The sequence below is a fragment of the Sapajus apella genome, unplaced genomic scaffold (genome assembly GCF_009761245.1).
Source record: "Sapajus apella isolate SASKATOON/1434 unplaced genomic scaffold, GSC_monkey_1.0 scaffold23, whole genome shotgun sequence".
NCBI lineage: Eukaryota > Metazoa > Chordata > Mammalia > Primates > Cebidae > Sapajus > Sapajus apella.
The window spans coordinates 34,497,163-34,509,249 of NW_022436963.1; the positions used below are offsets into that span (position 1 = coordinate 34,497,163).

General features: G+C 42.9%; 1 protein-coding gene across 3 annotated transcripts in view; it reads left to right on the forward strand.

Moving 5' to 3' along the window:
- LMCD1 (LIM and cysteine rich domains 1) overlaps window positions 1–12,087 on the forward strand; it is a 64,453-nt gene that overhangs the window by 18,728 nt on the left and 33,638 nt on the right. The gene's annotated exons all lie outside the window — the stretch shown is intronic.

The following is a 12,087-nucleotide window of genomic DNA, read 5'->3' on the forward strand; positions in this document are numbered from 1 at the left end:
TGATCTCAAGCTTACAGATGTATCCTTGAGAAGGAGTCTGTTAAGAACCATGGAAATCTAAGAACCACAAAACCAGTTAGATTTTAATTTCCAAGTGTAACCTGAAGACATTAGGCCTGGGGACACCAACAGCTTGTTCTCATTTAGGAAAGGTGGGGTGGGAGGGGAGTTACAGGTCCCCACGGGGGCTTTATTTTCTTCTATCTTGATTTCCCTCAAGCTACTTGGTAAATCACTGAATAAGATTCCCAGGGGATTTGGATAACTTCTGGCTCAAAGTGAGGCTGGTGGCTTTACTACATTTTCCTAAAAGCTGCCAGAGCATACCTAGGGAAAGAAAAAGACAACTCCAAGAGAAAAAATAATTGTGTCGGAGCTTCTGGAAGCATTTAGTTTGGCAAAAAATGCCAGGTCAACTTTTGCCCTATAGGAATCCCTTTCATAGGCAATTAAAACAGTCAATGCCCACCCTTTGGGACTCTGAGTGAGCTCAAAAGATCCGTGAAAAGTTCAGAAGTGGAAGGAGAGCAGAGGACCATCCTCTCACTGACTGAATTAATCAGGTAGCCGCTCAAATAATGGGCTGACTTTTCTAGAAATGTGAACAATTCTCAAATAAACAGCAGAGAATGGTTTTGCCTCTTGGCTGGTTTTCTCAGTCTGCCTCTGCACAATTTGCTATTCATGTTAGGCTGGGCAGTGTCTGCAGCTAGTTCAAAGGGAGCTGGTGTCAAAGGAAAATATTAGTTCAGCCTTAAAAATCCTATCACTTCAGTCCAGTGGGGTCCTTTATACATAAGATTTGTGGGCCTGCTTTGGATACAACACCATGTAAATATAAGCTATCAGCAAGAATCTGGCAGCCACAAAGGCTGGTTTCCTTTCCCCCTAGGTTATCATCGTGTTCACCCTGCCAACAAAATGTTCAACAAGGAGTCCATGTCCTGGGCCGGGACTGCCAGATTCCTAGATGTTCCATGCACCATCACGCAGATCCAGTCACCCAGCAATGAATCGTTGAATTTAGTATTTGGAACTTTTTGCCTTGTTCCAAACTCCTCTTTTTCAAAGTGACCCCAACTCCATCCCGTTTGAAAGATAAAAGAGAGATCCTGTGACTGTTTCCTTGTTTCCCCTTCTCAAAGGCTGTAGCCCATGCCAACTGGGAGAAGGAGCCCAGTCTGCAAATGATTTTATAGAATTGCTACAGCAACTCTGTCCTCAAGTCCCTCACATCAGGCTGTTCCAAGACTTGCAAACCCTTGAAAAATGTACTGAGTTGAGTCTTATCACCTTTTTGTCTATTTTTTTATGACAGTGTTAAAAATACAAAAGAGTAAAATTATCCAAAAGGCAGACAGAAGAAAAAGAAAAAGGGGCAGATAGTCTCCTATCTTGGCTAGCAGAGCACTCACAGTGTCTGCTCCCTTATGCCAAATGATACGGTGATGAGAGGTACACATTGCTGGTAGATTCGGTTGGTAGACCAGATGGCCAAGGGAACTGTGATTGCAATAATGGATTCTTAATCAGGAGGAAAGTTTTTTCTCAGGATGCAGACGGTGGGGTCAGCTTCTTAGGTGGAGTACAGTTTTAGAACCAACGCCATCACCCAAACCCTTAAAGGCAGACTTCCATACGCTTACTTCGTTCATGGCCCAGGGTCTGGGTATTTCAGCTTTCCTGGAACCAGTCTCAAATCAGTGAAGCTTGGCCAGCAGAGAGATAGGGCAGGGGGAGGCAAAGGCGAGGTCTTAAACAGAGAAAGCTTTCATTTTCTCTTTCCCTTTCCACATATGGATTTGCTTTTCTACTCTGTTTTTATAGTCAGATTAACCTCTTTTGTTCACAGATGATGTGAGCCTTGGTGGTCTCCAATTATCCCCTCCCCTGGAAGGGAAAGCAGAGCTACACAAGTGATTACAAGCACAGCAGTGTTCCATGAAAGGGCATCCATGGTGGCTTGGAGACTTCAGCCGGGAGGAGAGTGGGTATCTAGCCTGGGAAAGTCAGAGTACACCTGTGGAGAAGGTGATAGGAGGAATTGGCCAGCCTTTTCCAGAACTGCCCAGGGGCATGTTCGTCAAGGAGCCTGAATGCGGTGCTTGGAACAGAGACTTCAGGGACAGCTGCCCTGGAAGTCACAGGAGCAACAGTTCCCTTTCACCCGTTCCCCAAAGGCTCTGGGGCTACCATGCGTTGCTCCAGCCTCTCAACTGCTCCAGCTCGTGTTGGGCTTCTGTGAATTTTTTCCTCCTTTGTGACCACCCTGATTTTAACTTAATCTTACCCATTAGACATGACATGTTGAGAGAGAGAGACATTAAGGAAAATATGGTATATTTTGCCCCAAACCCAAATTGTCCCTAGAATTGAACCTGTAAAAACTAATCTTGAGAGAGGGGAAAAAAAAACAGAAAAAGAAATGATTGAACTAATTAATTTTAAAAATTAAAAATTAAAGAGAATATGACATTTCTTATAAAGAATAAAAAGTATTTTTTCATTTGGTACACCAGAAACTCCTGACATCACAAGATAAGTCCATCTGACTCTTCCAACTACAGCCAGTTCATGGGATAAATTTAACATGCACAAACCACGTAATAGAAAAAATCATGGAATCTTCACCCTGCAGTGCTGCCGATTCAGGCACTTCTGCCATCAGCTCATCATTCACCAATTGTGTTCTCATTCTGTTGCTTTAAATAGGATTGATCTTTAAAAACAAAACAAAAGTTTTCCATCCATAGAATTCTAAGTACTAGATCAGTAGGGCTCATCTCAATTTGTTTAGTCTGTGCATTTTTATCCTCATTACACAATTCAGGAAAAGAGTCTCTAAATTGAAGGGATTTCTTCACATTTGTGCTTGTCCAGACAGAGGAATAGGAATGCCCAAGGAGCCACCCTGGAATAGAAATAGATTTGAACACAGACACACACACAGACACACACACACACACACACACACACAGCTCCCAGAAGAGCATCTGTCATATGACCCCTAATGTCGACGAGGTCTTTGTTGTTGTCTGTGTGAGACTCTCTGTGGTTTTAGGATGCACTTTATCCAAGTCATTTTTTTGACTGACTTCCGCCACAAAAGTGGGCTGCAAGCCTCACTCTTCCATATCATACTTGGGAAGACAGGATTCTCTTGGCCACAGCCTAAAGCCCTAGCGTGGGTCTTGCCAAAGCTTGGGGAGGTGAGTGAGCAAGAAGCAAAGGACAAACGTGGAGCAGCAGTTCTGCTTTAAGATTGGAGGGAGCAAGATGGGGAACATTTGTTCTACATTACAACAGAAAAAAATATAGATTACGGAATAGGATGCAAAAAGTCACCCTGATGTTTAAGAGCAAATAAATAGACTGGAAAGGGTTGTCATTTGACTTTCCCCCAGCATCCCTGGGTTTCCAACCTCCTGGCCTCCTCCTCTGGTGACACACAGGACCTGTCTCAGGAGGAAAGGCCAGGCAGAGGATTTACTTTCAGAAAGGGCAACAATGTAGACTTTAAGTTATGGGCAGGCAGTTATCCTATTGGCGAGTATGTTGATTCCATTATTCTGTTAAGATTGTGTAACCGTGTTTTGGCAATTCCTTGTTTCAATTCTTGGGAACTTCAAACAGTGGAAGAAGTCCAGACCCTTGTCAAGATCCCAGTATTCCTTTTTTAACTTTTAATTTTTGTGGGTACATAGTAGGTATAGACCCTGGGATTCTTAAATGGGAAAGTGAAAAAAGCCTTCCTGGCTGGGTCAGGCCACTTCCCAGAAAAATTATACCTCTTAAGGAAAAAAAATGACTTCCCATGCAGCTTGTAACCATTTGGGTGTTGCACATTCCTGGCTGGGCCCCTTCATCTGGTGGGATTCCTCAGTCCAAGGTGGGGAGGGTTTGGGGACTACTGCTGGCCTCAGACAGGGCAGAGCGCCCCAGAGAGGAGTCAACTAGCCAGAGAAATTTAGAGGAAGAGGAAGGGCTATGGTTTCCCTTTCGTCTAGTTAAGAGAATTACTGGATTTGGCACCAAAACCTGTGGAGCAGGCTTGTGCCAGGGCTGATGTTGAAATGGCAACAACAAAAGCCAGATGCTGTAAAAACTCTCCTTATAGGGAATGGTGGTCTACAAGCTGAGTATGAAAAGGAAATTTTTTCAGCTTAATTGAGGTATAATTGACAAATAAAAATTGTATGTCTTTAAGAGGTACAACTTGATGGATTTATGTTGTTATTGTTGTTGCTGAGACAAAGCCTCACTCTGTCACCCAGGTTGCAGGCAGTGGCACAATCACAGCTCACTACAACCTCAACCTCCTGGGCTCAAGCAATCCTCCCACCTCAGCCTCCTGAGTAGCTGGGACCACAGAAGTGAACCATCACACCCAGCTAGTTTTTTAATTTTCCATAGAGATGAGGTGTCACTATGTAGCCCAGACTGGTCTCAAACTCCTGAGCTCAAGCAATCCTCCTGCCTTGGACTGCCAAAGTGCTGAGATTACAGTTGTAAGCCACTGAGCCTAGACCAAATTGATGTTTTGATATTCATATACAGTGTGAACTAATCAAACTAATTTTTTTATGTAGTGAGAATACTTAAGATCTACCCTGTTAGCAAATTCCAAGTACAGAATACAGTATTGTTAACTATAGTCATGATGCTTTACATTAGATCTCCAGAACTTACTCACCCTGCCTAACTGAAACTTTGAATACTTTGACCAACATCTCCCTGTTTCTCTCAAGCCTCAGCCCCTGGCAACCACAATTCTCTTCTGTGTTTCTATGAATTTGACTAGTTTAGATTCCACATATAAATGAGATCATTATATTTGTCTTTCTGTGCCTGACTTATTTCACATAGCATAATGTCCTCAAGTTCATCCATGTTGTCATAAATGGCATTATTCTTGTTCTTTTTTGAGGCTGAGTATTATTCCATTGTGTGTGTGTTTGTGTGTGTGTATGTGGGGGGGTGTGCCAGATTTTCTTTTTCCATTTATTTGTGGACAGACACTTAGGTTGTTTCCATATCTTGGCTATTGTGAATAGTGCTGCAGTGAACTTGGGAATGCAGATATCGCTTCGAGATGCTGATTTAATTTCCTTTGGATATATATCCAGATGTGGAATTTCTGGATTGTATGGAAGTTCTACTTTTAATTTTTTGAGGAAGCTCATACTGTTTTCCATAATGGCTGTACCAATTTACATTTCTCCCAACAGTGCACAAAGTTTCAGGAAGGGAGATTATTAAGCCAATGAGCCTAGACCCTAAAAATCCAAGTTAGAACAGTTGAAGTTACAATGATGAGACCAAATAATTCCAAAACTTGTCTGCACATTGGCATCCCCTGGGAACTTCCAGAAATACAGATGCCTATAATCGGCTCCCAGGGATTGTGGTAAAATTGGCCTGGGGTATAGCCTGAGTTTGGAAGCATTAAAAGATCCCCAGAGTTTAATGTTGCAGACAAGTTAGGGAACCACTGTTGTAGCCCCTTGATACTCAAAGTGTGGTCTCTGGAACAGCAGCATTGGCTTCTCATGGGAGGTGGGTAGAACTATATGTCAGGCTTGCCCCAGACTTGCTGAACCAGAGTGTGCATTTGAGCTAGATCCCAGGTGGTTTTATGCTAATCACAGTTTGCTTACTTTGAGGAGCACTGCCCTCCTCACACACCCAGACCAGGCAAAATCCCCCTGTTGAGGGACAATCTCATGGCACACTGTTTCTCCATCCTAGCACTGATTGCATTTGTAATTTTACATTTGTGTGAGTTGAGAAAAACGTGTGAGGGCCGCAAAATATCTGGAAGAGGCTTCTTGGCATGGAACTATATTGCAATGGTTAAATTAAAATGTGGATCTGGAATTCAGATACCTATGTCCAAATCTAAGCTCTAGAACTTTGACCCTTTGAACCCCACTTAATTAGAGAGACTGGATTTTCCCAGGCTTTTCTGGTTTTTGTACTAAAAAGTTCTACATCCTAGGCACTAAACAGTCTGGTGCAAACCAAGATAGTCATCCCTCAGTTAACTCAAATGTAACCTAGCGGGACGAACAATATATCAGTGGTCTCACACTTTAATTGTTTATCAAAATCACCTGGAGATCTTGAACAGCAATGTCTGGGTCCCACTTGCAGAATGTCTCATTTCATAGGTCTGGGATAAGGCTTGAGAATTCTCTGTGCTCACAAGTTAGCTGCTGTCGTGCTGCTGCTTGAGGACCACACTTCGAGAACCACTGCAACATATCTCCCTTATAGATTTGTTGTAAGATTTGCACAAGGTCAGGCTTAGCACAGTGTCTGGAAAACCACAAATTCTACAACTTGTTATAGCTACTATTATTTCTTTTGATTATGGAAACGATGGGACTAAAGCTGGTCCCTAAAGAGTGGGCAGGTCTGAAGCTCTCTGAGGTTTAGATGAGCATGAGCAAAATCCCAGAGTATGTGTGGATTTAGTTCTGCAAGAAGCTCAGGTGGTTGGAAAGAGAACCTGGGTGGAAACAGTAAATAATATGAAAATAGAGACAAATTTGGACAGGTGAGGTGGGCCACATTGTGGGAGCCCATGACATCTAACATCCAGCAACCTTTAATCCTTTAAAAGTGATTCAGCATAACTTCAAAATGAGACAGGCACTAGTATCCTTAATACAGAAAAACTATGAAGAGTTGGGAATAAACCCAGAAATGACTCGCTTCTTGATTATCATGGATTTTGCTTCTATTTCTTAAGTGAGAACAGTTTCTAGGTAGCAGTTTTCAACATGTAGCCCCCAAGCCACTGTTCATCCAGGCATCTCCCATAACTTGGGTCCCAATGTGAGCTCCAGCTCCCAGATCTGGTCCTCAGCCTACACAGCCTCTGGCCTTTCAGGCTTCCACGGAGGCAGCAGACAAACTAAGTGAAATCAATATCCTGTCACTTTTCTCCCGCAAACTTAGCCTGTGATTCTGATTCACTTTCTCCTCTGGCCAGTGCCCACCCGCACAACCGCAACTGTGCTTAAAGTCTATTTGTTGCCTTCAACATCTACATTTTAGTTTATTGAACATAATAGGAGCAAGTAGTAGAAAGCCTGGGGCCAAGGTAAATGTTTCTAGACCTTGTCCTGCTGCCCCCAGCCCAAACTTTTCCAGCACCCCTCACCCCTGCAGACACATTGCCTCTCCTTTTTGGACCCAACGGGCCCAAAGCCCAGAGTCAGAGCTAGACTCCCAGGAGTGCTGCTTGGGGTCTGGAGACTCCTGGGATGGTAAGAAGTCACAGGTTCTAGGTTGCAACAACATGTATGTGAATTAACGTTCTTAGTGGCAAATCCTGTCAGTTGTAGGAGCTTTGCACATGAACAAAATGTAAAATATCTACTTCCTAGGATCATTATGAAAATCAGCTGAGATAAGGGATGTGAATATACTTTGTAAACTGTAAAGTGCTGTGCCCTTGGTGGAAAGTGCTATAGCAGATTGGATAAGAGCACAACTCTGATGTAAGGCCTGCCTGGTTTCACATTCTAGCTCTACTATGAGCTGTTGAATCTTGAAGAAGAGGTTTAACCTCTTGAATGAAACCTATGGGTAATTATCAGGGCATGTGACACTAAGATACAACTTTCAAAAAGGTAGAATTTCAACTGTTATGCAAATATGAAGTGAAACTTAACAAAGATTGTGTTCTACTCATCAGTGAGAGAACCAGCATGGTGTTTAGGCCAGTTTAAAAAGCGCTTGAGGAATTAGATATTTACAGATAATTTAATGTTAGGATAAGATTGATGGGCTACTTACAAAACTAGTTAATGTCTTCCAGTACAGTAAACCCTAACATTTGGGGTTATCTTTTTTGAAAGGGCAGAAATTGTTTATGTCTCTATTGGACCAAGATCTGCAAGTTAACATGTTACTTCACCAAGTCCTGGAGCTGAACAAAGTAAATTTCTCTAGATAATCCCGTGGGGATGAGGAGAGTCAGTGTCATATTGCCTCCATATGACATTGAATGTGCCACTCACCTTTCTGCCTTATGTCTGAGTTGTAAATACTTTTTTGGAGGGATGGGGGGACAAGATGGAGTACAGTGTCTTTTCATAGCTCACTGCAGCCTTAAACTGCGGAGCTCAAGCAATCCTCCAGCCTCAGCCTCTCAAGTAAGCTGGAACTACAGGCACATACAGCCACACCTAGTTTTTTGTTTGTTTTCTTGTAGAGATGGAGGTCTCACTATATTTCACAGGCTGGTCTCAAGCTCCTGGCCTCAAGCAGCCCCTGTTCCTCAGCCTCCCAGAGTGCTGGGATTACAGGAATGAGCCACCACATCTAATAATTTTTTAACAATAGTAAATACTTATTTCAATTTACTACCTTTTAATGTTACATGATGCTTACAACAGCCCTATTGAGACAAAACAAAAATGAAAGGGCTGGGATAATTCATTTTTCAGAGGAGGAAACTGAGTTACTCCATGGGGAAGAGGCTGAGATGGAAGGAGAACCCCCATTTTCTAATTCCAAATCCCACGTTCATCCCTAAATTCTCTATTGTATTTTTTCTTTCACATTTTTCTTCCTCTCAACCCTACATTGTTCTTGGTGACATTTTTTTCACCTCTACGACTTCCCTCGGGGTTCATCTGAAGGGAAACGCTTAAGTAAAGAGGAGTCCCAGCATTGCCCCTGCTCCTTGCATCCCCAGGGGTCTCCTGGTTTAAGTCCGTTTAAGTCCCTGCCACCATTCAGTTTCTCGATAATATCAGATGAACCACATCCTACTAAACCGAGCCAAAGAAAATCATCAAAACATTTCTTCCTTTTCTCAGGAGAAAGGACAGATTATATGTTGCATTCCAAGAAACCTTTTTTTAAGTGATGGTTTCTTTTAAACTCTTCTATTCTCAGCTACTGTGAGACACAGAGCCCACATCAGAAAAACCTACTGTTTATAAACTAGAGTATCTCACTTGGAACTGTGGCTGACTGATGTTTTCCCCTCCTCAGTAAACGAGATTGTTCTGTGTTGAAGATAGGGGGGTCTGTCTGGCTCCTGGATGAATGGCATGCAGTGCACAAATGACTATTTATTGCATTAAATAGTCAGCCAGGAAACTAGCTGCAAGTGTGGCCTGATGACCTGAATCAATTTCTTCCTTGCAAGGCCATTTATTTTTCTCTCCCACATACTTCTGTTGCCATGGAAACCATCCCACTAGCAGATGGAGACCAGGGCCAACTCTCTGCTTCCTGAACCTCCGTTTAGTTTAGTGTCCTGGCCCAACCAGGCCAGATCGCCTGCGTCTTCACTTGCCTGACTGCATGGGGCTTTCTTTGTGCTTGTTGAGATTTTTAACTTGGGTTCTCTTTAGGTGATGGGTAGCAGAGCACCGTGAGGGCAAAGGGCTAGGAATGGCCTCGCTTAATTAGTTAATCACTAAGTGTGGGACATGAGTGAGCACATTTTGTTTTTACGTTTTGTAGAAAAACCTAGTCAGAGAGGCAACTTTTTTTATAAGTCAAAAAAAGGAGAGAATAAGAAAGTATAGGGGTGTGTCATTAGAAAAATAGTTCCTCTGAAGTTTCCTAGTATTTTGAAGCTAGAAAAAAAAAATGCATTGAGAACATCTAATTTGGTGTCTCTCAAACCTTTTTTTGTAAGATGTAATTGATGACAACAACAACAACAAATGCTGAATGCATAATAAATGTGTGCCAAGCCGTTTTCAGGCAGCATCCCACTTAACCTCCTGGTAACCCTGTGAGGCAGGTTGCATTCCCATCATCCCTGTGACACAGGTCAGGAGCCTGGAACTCAGTGAGCCTATTTGCCCAAGTACAGTGGAGGAAAGGGGAAAACCTGGGACTAAAACTCAGGACTAAAGCCTGGGCCTTCAAACCCAAAAGGGCTGCTTGCTCTCTCCTTCTCTTCTTGCTTCTAGCGTAGGCTGACCTGTTAAAGGCTCAGGACCCTCTACACATCCAGTGCCTGCCATTTGTATTTGATCAGGTAATTCTCTCTCCCACTCCCAACCAGGAACCGCTTTATAACATCTCACAAAATGAGGATCCTGCAGAACAGAATGTGGGCAACCCCAGTGCAGTCCAGTTCCTTTTGTTTTCAGAGGAGATGCTTTAGGCTGGGCAAGGAAATGACTTGTCTCCAGTTACACAGCTAATAAATGCCAGAGTTGGCACCCAAAGGCCAGACCCCTGCATCGCAGGCCAGTACTCTGCTCTGCTGGTTACCTACGTCACTATTTCTAAACCAAATCCTGAGTCTGCAGACAGACTGCAGCTCCACTCCACTCTCCAAGCCAAGCATCAGAACTTATCCCCTTGTAGAATGAGGGTTAATTCAACTTCTCAGAAGAACAATAACACTGAAGTGTGCAGGGTGCTTTGCCACTTGGAAATGCTTTCACCTATCTCTCCAGTTTCCAGGCCTCCGGATATATTTGAAATGGCCCAACAACGAAGCCTTATTCACCAATTGTATACCTCCCAAAATAAACTTTGAATGACTCCAATATTAAGTGTGTAAAGATCACTGCATTTCAATTAGGAGAACTGAAGGTATCAAGAAGGAGAGGTGGAATTGAGCAAGGTTATATGCCAGTGGCTTTAGGGACCAAAGTCCTGCCTGTGAATGAAAGCTCTTCAGCTTAGGAGAATGAGTTAGGAGTAGGTGTGTTTTAATTTTCACTTTTCATTGAAAATTCATTGAATAGGCCTAAATATAAACATGCTTCCCTCTACACGCCACATATGTGCAACATGGCTCTCACTCCCTGAAGCTGTAAATATGTATTGAACAAGGTGACAGAGTGTGTGGGGACATGGTGTAAACAGCAGTCACCAAATAAGAGGCATGGAGTGAAACATTATTGTGGGAAGATTTGGTACACAAGAGAGGTACTGTGAAGGACAGCTGTCTCTTTCTATATCTGTGAATTCTACCACTGGCAATGAGGATGGCTTCACAAATTTCACTGCTTGTTTTTTCCCTTAAATGCAAAGAGAGTAGACCAGTAGCATCCAAAGAACATGCTCAGATTGCACAACCTACTCATCATGCCTTCCACACCTTTTTCACTTCACACATTTTCTTCCTTCTGCTAGGCATCTCCTTCCCCTTTTCTGCCTGTCTATCTTGCACAGCCCAAATCCAAAGTCACCTCCTGTAAGAAGAAGTCACCTGCTGTAAGAAGAAGTCACCTGCTTTGATAAACTCATATTTCCCACATGAGTTTATTAACACCTTCCTCTGTGCTTCTAAAATCTGTGGCAAATAAGAAGTTACCATTTCTAGTGCCTAATGCAGTCCTGCATGTTACATATATTATCTCTGTACCCACTTGGCAGGTAAGGAAACTGAGGCTCAGTATGTCCAAGGCCATACAGCCAATAAGTTGAAAAGCTCAATTTGGAACCCAAGTCTCTCAGACTCCAAAGTCCAGGCCTTTTTTTACTATACAACAGGCAGCTTCCCTTACCTCTGACTTACCCCTTACGGGAGCAGGAGATGAATGTGTTTTCCTCTCCATATTTCCCTAGCTAACTGTGAGTTCCACAAGAGCACACCTGAGTCTTATATTGTATTCCTGTGCCTGGTACATAGTAGATGCTAAATAAATGGTATGTTTGTTGGATAAGATGCTTAACCCTTTACATTACTAGTTGATTGAGCCCTGCTTATGATGAAATCATAATGAAGTACATCCCTGTACCAAGTTGTTCCCAACCCCAACCCCAATGGAGAGTTGGGTAAGTTTCTCAGCCAGCAGATTCATATTATTAACCCACTTCTTCTCCGATGCTAATGTAATGCAGATCTTCTGCGAATTTTGTTAAAGTGCAGATTCTGATTCAAACAGGCTGGAGTGGGGCCTGAGGGTCTGTATTTCTGGCAAGCTCCCAGGTAATGCTTCTGGTTTGAAGATGCCATCTAGACACATCAGCAGCAGCAGCCAATGCACTTTTGGTACCTTTGACCGGTAACAAGTAATAAAACCTGTCTCATACACTGTTCTCCTTCCAAAGGAGATTTTAAGTGCTCATGTGATTTTTCAATGTTTTAGG